We start from the raw sequence: 9,916 nt of genomic DNA, 5'->3' as shown, positions 1-9,916 counted from the left end.
GCCCCTGAAGCTGGGCCTTGTTGGGGGCCACCACCTGTATGCTCGTCACCTCAAACACCAGCTGCCTGCCTGGAGCCACCGGGGCTGTGTGGCAAGGGGGCTGGCTCTGAGGCAGGGCATCTGACATCCCCCAGCAGGACTGGGGATGCACCAGCAGTGGGCTGCGGCCGCTCCTTCACACCCACTGCTGCCAACATGCCCAGGACAGGGACTGTTTCTGACCTGAAAGCAGCTCTCCACACAGCTGGGTGCTTGCAGCAGTCCCAAGGACCACCCCTCATGGGGGGAACCTTTCAGAAGCTGCACCTTGACAGTTGCTCCTCGGCAAGGAGACAAGACACTGCTGGCTGCTGAACAAGCCTCTGGCGAGCCGCATCACCCCAGCCTCTGCCAGATTTCACATTCCGGCACAAGGCTGTTTTCTGATCTAAGGTTTTAACTTCAGTGCTGCTTAGGGACTTTAGCTGAAAAAGTCAATCCAGCAAACAAAGATTTTCCTGCTTCAGGGCTGGTGTGCAGTGTCTCCCTGCAGCCCCCATCAGAAACATGGGAAGTGATGATTGCCCTTCCACCTCACAAAAAAGGAAAATCTAATTGAGGCTGGGAACAGCTAGACTTGATAGTTCAATCCAAGCCATCTAATGAAACCTGAGGGCAACAGTGTGCCTGAAGGTGGGACTAGCATCCTCTCCATGCACTCTTCTGGCACAGCCCCATCCCCGCGATCATGAAGGAGCACCTGGACATTGCACTGCCAGCTGCCTGCAGATGAAAATGGGTGGGTTTTTCTTTTCCTTTTGTCCTGGTTACAAAGCATATATTATACAAATATAAAATACAAAACATATATTAAAAGGGCAAAGTGTCTCAGGTGGTGGCACTGAGGGAAGTGCTAGCAGCTCTGAAGGCCTCAAGGTCGTGCATGGACACAGCCTTTCCCCTACTGGTGACTCCATCATCTCTGCAACCTGCTTTAGCCTAAGGGACATATTTTTAATTGGTGTCATCCTAAATATGGGTCCTATTTGCTCTTCTGTCCTGCAGCATAATATCCTAGAATCTCAGAATGGTTTGGGTAGGAAAGGACCTTAAAGATCATCTAGCTCCAACCTCCAGGGTTGAGTTCTTCCAGGCAGCAGACTTGGAGTAGTCCCTAGCCTGCTTCATGCCGAAGCAACTCTCTTCATTTTCAAGAGTTTTGCACCAAGCTGACTGACCTTCCTGAAGTGGCTTGGAGAAAGCTCACAGAGATGCCCTTGTTTTGGGGCAGGAACATGTAACCTGCTGCACCAGATGGCCTGACGGTGTCTGTCTGCAGCTGTAGAGATTTCTGCATACTCAGGAGCATCCACCTACTCATAAACCACACTTTTTTATAACATATGTAGGAGGAGTAAATAAATTAGGCTCTCAAGGGCTTTTTGAGCCCTTCACAGCACATGATTTTCTCAAATTGCAGCTGCTAGCATCCTGTGGTCAGCTTAGAAGCTCCAGATCTCACTGAAGCACAAATAAAAGTCCAGTTTTGCAGTTATTTTCAAAAGCTGAAAACTGTAACAGTATCTGAAGCTCATGAACTTTCTCCTGTTTTTGTTTGTTTGTTTGTTTGTTTAATTTTCATGATTTTGAGGTATCTGACTCAATTTTTGAGTTCTGAGTCATTTGAGAAAAAAGCCCAAGAGAGACAGGGCAGAGTGGAGCGGCCAAGGAGCTAGAGCTGCAGTAGGAACTCAGCACGAGGATTCCTATGGAGGGCCCCAGGGTGGGCAACCAGGGTGAAGCTGGAAGATTGAATATGGAAACAAGTGGCTTTAATAAATTCATTAAAGTTGATTTGTTCCCTGGAAATGGATCAGTTCAATGACCTGACATCAGTAATAGCATATTTTGCAGCAGCCCCACAGAGTTTGTTTCTGCTCTCCTGGGTAGGCCTGAAGAAGTGCTAGGTTTGCCTGAAGACACTGAGCCCAGATGCTACCCAGGAGGAGAGGGCTGCACAGAAGTAGATGTCAAGGGAGTGACTCTAGGAGAGCAAATTTCTAGCCGTATTTGCCCAAAGCAGGAGCCACCAGCAGCTGGGGACATTTCCTACCTAGTGCCAAGATGCCTGCAGTTTTCGGCTGAAATCTTCAGAGTCTGGGCAGCAAGAGGCAGGCAGGCCAGCTGGCCATGAGAGAGCCCAGGGTGGCCACAAAGGTCTGGGAGGTGAGATGGGAAAGGAAGGGCTCACTTGAGCCTTGGCCCAACGGCTTTGCTCTCCTGTCCTTGTGCTGTAATGGGTCCCTTTGCTTCCATCCCTGCCAGCACTCCTGCCAGCATGCCAGGCTGCTCTGTGAGGCTCGTGGTGCCCTCCATGAAGTTTGTCCTGCAGGTGCCTTTATCTGTTCTGCTTGTGCCATCACACCAGCATTACTCTACTGGGCTCTTGGGTCCCAATGCCAGGAGTGATGACAGCTCAAGGCAGGATAATCACAACCCAGGTCTTTCCCCTGTGTTCCCTTTCAGAAGATGTCAGTGCTCCTGCCTTCCCCATTGAGGTCCCAGTGCCCTGGGAGGCAGTGAGAAATGACTTACTGAGGTCACTTGGAGCTGAGATCTGGTGCTGATGGGCAGTGCAGTGGGTTCTTGGTTAAGTCAGAAGTGTGGTGGTGGGAAGTCCTTGTCCCAGGACAAAGGCTGTTCTCCCAGGACTGGGACCAGTACGGCTGGCTTTGAATCTGCCTTCTGCTCCCTTAGCCAGCAGCCTGGGGTTGCATGTTAGGAGCCTAACAGTGCTGTGGCTGCTCACGCACCAGGCTGGTGGGGAGAGTGTGGGAAAATGCCATTTGGACTACGGCTGTGTAGACAAAGTTACACACTAAGCTGGGGCTGAGGCAGGCCCTGGTGCTACAGCTTGAAAAGGAAACAGCCATCCGGGGATTTTTTTCTTGTGTTTTGGGATGTGGGAAGGACTGGAAACATGCCTGCTGGCTGGAGGACAATTCTCTGGGGCTGCGTCTTTACATAAAGAAAATAACCGTCTATCAAAAGAAAACTCTTTTGAGAGGGTGAGAAAAAATGATGCCGGTGCACTTGCATTTAGCAATTGCTAAGCTGCATGACTGGGCATGAGGAGCTGCATGAGGGGCTGCCTCTGCCCAGGGGCACCTTGCAGGGTGGGCACATGGCTCTGAGTTGCCGTGCCGGCAGTGCCTTGCTGAGGCAGGGCTGCTCCCCCTGCTCCTATTTGAAAAGTGTGTGAAAAGAGACTGGTGCGGCCAGGAATCCGGACAAGATGCTTCATGTGTATAGGGCTTTTCCCATCAGGACGGGCAGGATGTGGCATGGAGAGAGGATGGGATATGGTGGGACATCTCTGCTGGCTGTCACAACCTCACGGGGAAGCCACCAGGGAGTCCCAGGCTAAACTAGGCCTCTAGTGTATTAATAAAGTTTTGCCAAAGCAGAGCAGAGACCCCTCCTTTTCCCTGGGTTGAGCTCTCAGTGAGAGGTCTTTAATCAAACAAGTGTGTTTTGGTGTCACAAATTCTAACAAGCAGCCGCCAGGGACAGAACAGCTTCTCCAGTAACAGCACTGCACACTGGTGGTTCCTGCATCTGACAGGCAGGAACCGTCTATGGAATGCTGGTGGTCTCCAAAACCCACTGCAGGCATCAGAGAGAAGCAAAATAATTTTTCCAGTGGTGGTCCAAAATGGGACTGTGCTGGGCTGGCACCTTCCTGCTTCTCCTCCATGAGCCCAGAAAAGGGGGGCTGGAGCAGCACCACACCTGGAGCATGATGCCAGACAGCTGCAGGGCCTTTAAAGGAAAGTGGCTGACACGCTCACAGGGGGCTCCTACCTCCTGACCTGGCTGCTATGAAACTGCAGGAGGGTGGTGGGTGTGCAGGGCCCTCCCGGTGCTCACCATCCTTCAATAAAATGTTAGTTTTGTCCCTAACACCTGTAGGAAATCAAAGGAATCTCAGAGCAGAGGGTGTGTCTGTGTTGTGGGCAACAGCAATGGTAGAAAATTTTTCCTGGAACTGTGTTGGATGTAGATAACTGTGGAGCAAGAGACCCCTTTAGGTCAGAAAGTGGGGTGGGTTTGGGGAGAAAGTGGTTGGCAGTGCTCACCCTGGCGGGGGAGGCAGTGCCACAGGCATCTGGGGTTTTTGGCATCCCAGCAGAGTGGCCTACCAGGAACCCCATCCCTCTGTGGCCCTCTGCGAGGCCACAGACATTATGATGGGCCACAGGCTGCAGCAAGCCCTGTGCCCCCTGACTCAGCACAAGGGTTCAGCCGCTGCAGACCCAGCTGCGCACTGGCACTGGCTGTGCAGCACCTCAGGACAGGGAGCAGCTGGCACCTCTCTGCTCAGCCTTGACCGTGGGCCTGTGGCTCCTGCTCAGTCCCACAGGTCCATGCCAGTGCTCCTTTCCTTCATTTTGTGTGCTTTCCTCCTGCCCACACAAGTTTGGGGACAGGTGAGCTGGGCACTGTGGTGTGGGGGGATGGCAACACTCCCCCGGGCAGGCATGGGCTGAGTTGATCTGTCTCCAGGGTGCTGTGGCCACCAAGAGCCACTCAGCTGCCATTCAAAACCTGCCATGGCTTTGGATGTGAAGGGGGAATGCTGTTCTGAGGGAGAGGAGAGACCTGGGGGGGTTTCTTTCATCCTGCTGCAGGGTGCTCCTTCAGGAGCCCTGCCAGGGCATGGGGATGCAGAAGAGGAGGTGCTGAGGTCTGTTAGCGCTTGTGCTGCCCAGAGCCCTGCACGTGCCTGCGCTGGGGCCACGTTGCAGGGGAAGGATGCTCTGCCCCCAGTCCCCAGCCCCCCCTCTGGGATCCGCAGCCTCATACCATGAGCTGCAGAAAGGCTCGCAAGGCACTGGCAGCACCCTTATCCTGCAGCCCTGGATCTGCCAGCATGAGAGGGCAACCAGTCCATGGGGAGTTTGTCCTGGGCATCAGAGGGCTCTCAGCAAGGCAGCCTGCTTTCTGGACAACTGGCAACACCTTCCTGGAGAAGCACACCCATTTGCTGTCTGTTTTAGCACCAGGGGAACTGCTACCCCAGCCAGGAACCTGCCTGCAGGAGCCCCCAGTCCAGCGCTGGCCAAACACTGGGCTGGGAAATGAGAGAAAAAAGGTTTTAGAAAGGAAGGCAAGAATGGAGACTTTTGCTTGGGTTTGATCTTCGCTTCCAGGCAGGCATCTTTGCCAGGAGGGAGATTATAGCCTTGGATACATGGCTATTGTTCCAGTCCCTGAGTGCTTCAGTGACCGTAAGAGGAAAATCTTTGGGCTCGAAGCTCAAGTGCATCAGGGTGAACTCCCACCTGCTGAGTGTAAAAGACACTGGCTCAGTGGGAGCTGCCCTCATTTTCACTTTGTTTTGTTGCACCCCTTTATTTTTCTCCTGTACCAATGGAAAATAGATGAACTTGCAGCCTTATTGCCCACAGATTGAACAACAACAACTCAAAAAAAAGCCTTGCATTTGTGCAAAGTGGGCTTGCTCAGTGCTGGAGGCTAGTGTGGGCATTCCCCAAATCTTCCCGGGCAGCCCTAGTATGGCTCTTGCTGTGTTGGTGAATCAGTGCAGGTGGGGATGTGAGAAGATGCACCCTAGGCAAACATCTCTGCTGGCTTGAGGGATTCATCCCCCCAGCAGCGCAGACCTCAGGCTGCCTGCAGTTTTTACAGTACTGCCTGTAATTTTGGACTCCTACATGCAAGGAAAAGAGCCACTGTGGAGTAGTTCAGCACCAGCAGTTTATGAAGCCCAGATGCCCAAATCCTTCAGTTCATGCAGAATTCAAAGTGCCCAGAGATCCCTGAGGAAAGGCTTTGGGCTTGCTGGGTGGTTGGCCCATACTGGCCTGAACTCTCCAAAAAATATACCTGTTTCCTCAGCTGAGTCCCCACTGTTGGGTCAGTGCTGGTCCTGACCCCAGACCCACAGATCTTGGCTGGGCAGTATGTGGCCCTGGGACTGGGAGAAGGCTGCAGCTACTCTGAGCTGGATGTGGCTCCACACTGCTCCCAGGCAGGACTGGGCTTGGTTTTGTTTTTGGGATTGGGATTAGTTCTTGTGATTGGTTTGGGGACTGGTTCTTGTATTGGTTTTGGGACTGAGAGTGATACTGGGGGATTCCTTTTCCCATGGGCCAAAACACATGGCCCTTTGGGCCCTTTGAGCCCATGACCAAGGAGTGAGCTCCTGCCATTACCTCCCTTCAACGTACCGCTTGAGAGCTGCCCATGTTGCAGAGAGGGGCGGTGCTCCTGCTAGGACAGCTTTGCAGGATCCTGCCATCCCAAATGTGTTGCTGCCTACTGTGAAGGCTGTGCTGGTCTCTAACCAGCCCTTCTCCCTTCCTACTGTTCTCACTCCAAGTATGTCTGTAGAGTATCTGAGGCACCCCACTGCCCTCCCCTGCTCCCTCAGGAGCAGACTGGGACCTCTCATCTGGTCTGAGATCAATGTTTTGCTGTAGCGGCTCTTGAGTGTGTCATGAGGTTGCTTCAGCATTGCTCATGGCTAAGCATGGCTGATCTTATGGTGGCTCATCTTATCCCAGCTCATCCTTACCCCAAGATTATTGAGTGCTCCCAGATGCATCGCCCCTGCATTTGCTCTCAGCTGAGAAACTTGCGCATGGGAACAGAAAAACCCATCGCTTATCCCTCTCTTTGGACCGAGGTCTGTTGCAGTGACTCCAAGCACATCCCCTTCTTCCTGTTATTTCCCAACCACATATGGAGTTGCAGAGCCACTCACCAGTGCTCCCAGATGTGCTGTCATCTCTTTTCTGTTCAGTGAAGATGTTGAGAAGCCCAGCCCCGAGCAGCAAGCAGCCCCACCCACAGACACCGATTCCCAGGGCCAGCACTCCATTCTCTGTCTGGGAGGGACTCTCAGCGAGTCCCTTTCTTTCCTTCCAGTTTTTCCACTCATCACTTACTCGGCCTGGCCAGCAATCTCCCAAGTGGCCCTGTGTCAGATGCTTTTGTTGGAACAGGTGGATTAGAAAAACTTATTTCCTTTGTCTGGGAAACCAGCAATCCTGAGATTTTTTGGGTGAGACTTCTCATCTTTGTTCCCCTCCTGCTGCTTTGTCCCTAGTGAGTATTTTGGCTGCAAGTCCCTCAGGGTGAGAACAGGCTTTGTTGCACAGCTGGGACAGGGCTGCACCAAGACCTGTTTTTCCTTGGGAAACGATGCCTAGTGCCTCAGCCTGGCAGCTGCTGGTAATATAGCAATATATTTCAAGAGCCTGCAGATGCCCCAGGCATGCTGGTGCCAAGTCCTAATTCAGATTTACCTGGGACCAAGCACTCACTGTTGACCCAGATATGGGGTGAGTAAAGGCAGAGCTGGGGCTCTGGGTCTGGCCCTCTCTTTGCCTGTGTCATCTGGCTGCTCCTCTGGGCTTGCTGGTAAGCAAAGGGACCCCTGTAGTACGTGACATCTCACAGAGATGCCTGCTCCTTCTCTGCAGAGGCCCTGTAATGAAGGTGGCACCCTATATACAGGCTGCAAGTATGCAGAATTTGCATTAACTCATGGGGACCTTATTGCTGTCCCACAGCAAGCTCTGGACCTGTATCTGATTCATTATATAGATATTTTAGAATACCATACATGTCTGGTCATGCTGAGGGTCTCTGTCCCCAGTGCTATGAAAGCAGGAGAATTGGCCCTTGAAATTTCATCTTGTGCCTCTGTCACTGGGGGCTCTCAAGGCAGGATGGTGCTGGGGGGAGTGTCCCCCTTTTATCTGGCCATCCAACAGGCTTCTCAGCTGCTGCATGTCTTCTGAGCCCAGTGGGCTGGGGGCCATGGTCAGCTCCTTTGGGAACAGTTATAATGATGATGTGATGTGCAGAGAGCAGGGACAGCATCTTCCTCCATGGATCCCCTTTCTATGCCCCTGTCTAGGGTTGGCAGTGCCTCCAGGCTGCAGCTGGGTGCTGAGTGGAGTACTTGCCTGCCTGGGCACAGCTGCTGGGAAGTACTTGCATGCCCAAGTACTGAGCTCCTGCAGGCAAGGCACCAGTGGTGTGATGACAGGGGGGCTCCAGAGGTGCTGGACAGCCTTGATGTCTGCTGGGACATGGGGCCCCAAGACCTCTGCCCTTGCCTTGCTGCACAGCGCAAGGACATGTAGGAGTGTTGTAGGGTGCCCAGAGGTGGCAGGGCAGCAGGGTGGCAGAGCAGCAGAGAGGCAGGGTGATCAGGCTGCAGCAGGCTGGCTCCCTGCATGGTCACTTACACAGTGAACCTGCTTGCTCAGGCAGGTCCTTTACCTCATAATCTGGAGCCCTGCAGAGGTGACATCTGTGCCATTGGAGCACTTGCATTGCTGGCATCCAAACCCATGTGTCCTTGATTTTCTCAGTCAAATGAAGCTGAGCTCTCTTCTTCTCATGGCATCAGGAAATCCTCCGCTCCATCCTCCGTTGATGAGAAAACCCTCCCTGTCCCTTCCTTTCTTTTTCCTGCTAAATTCATTCATACCTGGAGCTAATTTTATACTCCTTGGCACAGACAGCCCATATGGGATACCCACTTCAGTGCAGGTGCTGGGTCCTCCCTGTGGGTATGGCTGGGTTGCAGGCAGAGGCACAGCCCCACTGCCCTTCCCAGTGATAGCCCTGGTGAAGGGGGCAGGATGAGACATGGCCACTCACAGGAGACCTCCCTCTGGGGCCAAAGCAGCCAGTGGCTGCACCTCGCCTGGCTGCTGGGGCACCACGGCTGACCTTGCATGCAGCAGCACCGTTTTGCACCACATGTAGGTGCAGCATCGCTGAGATGTTTCTCTGGCTACTGCTGGGCTCACATGTCTGTGATTCCTTTTGCATGGCTGGGAGTGCATCTAGCCCACAAGCATATCCCAGTGACCAGTGCCTCCCTGTATGTGCTGGAAGTTCAGTGTCCTGGGATATTAGTCTGTGTTTTGGGTTTGGGCTGTGCTGGGGGCATGCCTGAAGGCACCACCAAGGGCCATGGAGCTGCTGTGTGAGCAGTGGTGCAGTGGAAAGGCGATTCATGCACAGCCATGCTGAAATGCCTCAGCAGTTCTTCACCCTGGAGTTCCCTGGGTGGGAAAGCAGGGCCAGCCCAAGGGACAGAGAAACAAGGCATCAAGAATCAGCAGCAAATGCCCAAGGAGCTCCCTGCCCATTGGGGCATGGTAAACAAAGGGTAGCAAACGTGACTTTGTGCAGAGAAGGCCAGGGGGAGCAACCTTCCTGCAGTGAGAAAGCCCCTGCTCCACACCGCATATGGGCAACCTGGGAACAGGATGGCTGACATTGCACATGGCCAAGGTATTAATCCAGCCACGTGCAGAGATTTGTAGGAGGATCCCACAGCACTGAGCTGACAGAAAGGCAGATATGTCCCCATGTCTCTGAAAGCAAAATAAGGACGAAGAGCAAGGGACCATCCCTACCACCACAGAGCTATTCCAGAGCCATCCTTGCTCAATGCTAATCAGAGGAGAGCTTGATTCCTCTTCAAACAGCCTCAGAAGACATCTTCTCACTGCTTATTCAGTCAAAACGATAAATGTGAGTCTTGGCAGCTATTGGGAAAAGGATTAAGAGTGTCTAGAGAAGATATTTTTGCTTCCGTGTTAATCCCTGGTGTAGTTGCACCTGTGACAATTGCAGGTGTGCACCTCAGAAACACTATGTGGGTGAGAGGGATGGCAAGAAGAGTCAGGAACAGTCAGATATTTCCCCGTGGAAAATTGAGAAGAGCCTATAAAGTCATCAGTGATGCAGGAAGGCAGAGAAAATGGTACTCTGCTAAACCTCAGACCCAAGACTCTGGTCTTCTCTGGTATAAGCAGCAGACTTAAAGAAAAAGGGATTTTTTTTTTCCACATAAATCTGTACATGAATGTCTTGGTGTTCA

The sequence above is a fragment of the Anser cygnoides genome, chromosome 20 (assembly GCF_040182565.1).
Source record: "Anser cygnoides isolate HZ-2024a breed goose chromosome 20, Taihu_goose_T2T_genome, whole genome shotgun sequence".
Taxonomy (NCBI): Eukaryota; Metazoa; Chordata; class Aves; order Anseriformes; family Anatidae; genus Anser; species Anser cygnoides.
The sequence above is the reverse complement of the archived record's forward strand: the minus strand, read 5'-3'. Positions refer to the sequence as shown.